Source organism: Octopus bimaculoides, chromosome 7 (assembly GCF_001194135.2).
Source record: "Octopus bimaculoides isolate UCB-OBI-ISO-001 chromosome 7, ASM119413v2, whole genome shotgun sequence".
NCBI classification, from domain to species: domain Eukaryota; kingdom Metazoa; phylum Mollusca; class Cephalopoda; order Octopoda; family Octopodidae; genus Octopus; species Octopus bimaculoides.
In genome coordinates this window covers 73,288,600-73,291,808 of record NC_068987.1, presented here as the reverse complement: position 1 = coordinate 73,291,808, position 3,209 = coordinate 73,288,600, and the positions used below count along the sequence as shown (strand labels likewise).

Below are 3,209 nucleotides of genomic sequence, written 5' to 3'. Positions count from 1 at the left end.
TCCTGTCTGAAGTATCGTCCGATACTTCAGACTTATCGTCCAATGAATTTACTTTGTTGACGTTCTTCATCGACAGAATTTTTATTCCTTTCAACCTTTCAGTCAAGTCCGCCTTTCTTCCAGTAACATACTGTCCATATAATCTTAAATATTTCTTTAACTCAGGCACAGTAAGTACTTCGATAGCTGAATCATCAAGCTGCTTTATATCCATGATAAGACGTAAAACAATAACAATGGCGTGGGTAGCCTCCGGAAGTTTAATTATCTACATGGAGCGCCGCCTAGCCAAGGGAGATAACCTACTTATAGGAAAGCCCTATAGTTTGCAGCACAAGACAATCCCTTCACCAATCGATAACAGCAGATCATAACAATTTCGACATCTTCCGACAGTAATACTTCTTTCAATAGGGTTAAACAGCATGGATGCTACCTAAAAATGTCCAGCGTCCGTTGTTCCTCCACATTGTAGCTCGCTTATCAAACTACGGGCAGCTGCAGTCACTCAAGAATTATTTAATTTTCATAATTCCAGCAGATATAACTTTAATTCTCAACTTTCAGGTGCCTTTGTGATATCCATAACGAAGCATATCCATACTTCTCTCCCTTTGTAGTTTTCGTATTGTTGCTCTTCTATTCCCCCCCTAATCTTAAGGCAGCTAACTAAAATATTGTGGATCTATCTACAGGTCACATCGGCGTCCCCATTGGAAATATTGTTCACTATTATCCTAATGCCTGCCCAACTTTTAAGTTTTTCCTTTTATATTGTCCACTTCATCGTGCCTTCCCAAGACACCGTTTATTACATAATAAGGACTGGGGAAGGGGGGGCATGCCGGACTTCGCCATTAGTTCAAGTAGTTTTTCCGTCATTTATATATATATATGTATATATTTATATACAGAGAGAGGGGGGGTGTATACTCACATAGTTATATATATATATAGAATAGACACATACGTACACATGTTTGTAAGTATATATGTGTATATACCAAGTTTATAATCCTTTCTGCTATAGGCACAAGGGGTGAAATTATGGTGGAGGGCGATAGTCGATTACACCGATCCCGGTGTTCAACTGCAACTTATTTGATGGACTCCGAAAGAACGAAAGACAAGATTGACGTCTGTGGAATTTGAACTCAGAACATAAAGACGGACGAAATGACGCTAAGCATTTTGTCCGATGTGTTGACGATATTGACAGCTTGCTGCCTTTGCCTAGTTTATGACATAGAGTATATCTTATGGCGATTCCGGTCTTTTTTTAATTTTATTTTATTCAAGCATAGTATATCTAAGACAACATTATCTGATATATTCTGTCTTATCTTCCTTCTTCTTTATTATCATCATCATCATCATCATTGTGTGAGAGAGCAGCACACGCCATCAAAAGTGACGCTGGGGTACAAATATACGAAGTGCAGTATACCCACCACAACTACCCGTCTTATAATAGTACACCAGACACATGCATCACAGCCATATGTGCGCGACATGGTGATCTCATATCAAGATAAGCAACGCATGACCTTATAGTTGGGGCCCAGTTAGAATTTTCTTCAGGTCAAGTAACCCATCCCACACAAAAGTTCCCCGAATAAGAATTGTTTAAGGATGATGAACGAAACACTCATCTTTCCAGAAGTGAATTATTCAAACTCCAAAGAATCTCAACACATGGCTATGATGCTCCCCCACTATTCCTGCTTGTGAACAGAGATGCACATACCGTCAACCACTAAAGGACATGCTCAACTGGTTATGGTGAAGCAACTGACAAGCAAATATCCGGTATTGAGCAGAATATTTGCTGTAGCCCATCCTTTGCACCAAGACAAAATACGCACACGTTAACGCTTTCCAATCAGTTAAGATCAGAAACTATCAGTCACTACCTGGTATTGCATCAGGGCATTTATTAGTTGTAGTAGTCATTTTAAAGACAGCAAGGTTTCGTTTTCTGGGGAGATTTAATGGTAATTTCAGTCGAACAATCATCCAAATACTTGCTTCTGCATGAACAGTAACAATAGTGAACATTCACCGGATAGTGCGGATGCAGGGGAGATAACTCATTGCTCTAACCATGAGGTGAAAATTCATTTCCAAAATATTAAAGAAATAAGTAAAGTTTATTGCTCCAACACTTGGCATTGTTGTTGACTGACGTCAAATTAATGTACTCAGCACACTTTCAGGTAATCTTATATGTATACCTTGTGTGTATATATATATATACATATATAGTGTATGTGTTTGTGATTGTTCGGTTTATTTTCATTAAAAGTTTTGGGGTACTCTGATCGTCTTTACCTTTGCTGAACATTTCCAGTTTTGGGATCTTGCTTATATGCATTCTCATTTACCTACTTTCATAAGTCAACGCGGATTCCTTTACGTGATCATTCTACTTCTTTCAGCTAACAGCCGACTGTCTTTCAAATAATATCCTACAATCTTCAAAGAGAAAGGACACATTCGATAATGTACACCTCAGATACACGATCTCGAGAAAAAAAAACCCCGTAGTTATAATATTAGATCTACCAAATCAGTGCTTATTAGAATTACAAAACTACACACATGTGCACACGAAGTATTGCGTGCACATACATACCTTCATCGACATAGTCGCGTGTATGTGTGGATATTTATTTATTTGATTTACTTATTTTGTATATTTAAACTGTTAAGTTCAATCGCTATAGATACAAAGAAAAAACGTTATAGTTGGTATAGCAAACTTACGAAAATTGGTTCTAATTTATTTTATTTTAGTCAATAAACTAACCTTTTGTTAGGAATACCGAAGCCATTTATGGCACCGGTTCTCAAACTGACAAATACCCCACCACCACAACTGCCAATTTTGGTAAGAAATTTTGCCCAATATATTAGTCTGTATTAAAAGAAAATAGAGCTTGCATTCAAACAATTCTTCCGGTCCAGATGGACTATATGTAATCTGAACCTTTCCTCCCTTATTTATTTTTTTTTTTTTACGGAATCACACGTTTTAGGCTATGGAGATTCCGATTCTGAAAAAAAATTTCAAAAATCTCAGTTTCAAAATTTCCCCCCCCCCCCCGGTTTTTATATAGATCCACAGGGTAAACCTAACCCTAACTCAAACCCTAACCCTAACCCTAACCCTGACCCTAACCCTAACCCTAACCCTGACCCTAACCCTA

At 37.8% G+C, this 3,209-nt stretch overlaps 1 protein-coding gene across 2 annotated transcripts in view; it reads left to right on the top strand.

The window, feature by feature from the left end:
- The window catches only part of LOC106882370 (hexosaminidase D), a 38,807-nt gene that overhangs the window by 394 nt on the left and 35,204 nt on the right, over positions 1–3,209 (top strand). Inside the window, exon 1 of one of the 2 annotated variants that reach the window (XM_014933023.2) lies at positions 1,079–2,216. The exons of the other annotated variant lie outside the window; for it this stretch is intronic. The gene's annotated coding sequence lies outside the window, so the exon portion shown is untranslated. Of the gene's footprint in view, positions 1–1,078; positions 2,217–3,209 lie in introns of those variants that run through there. 2 annotated transcript variants of the gene reach the window in all.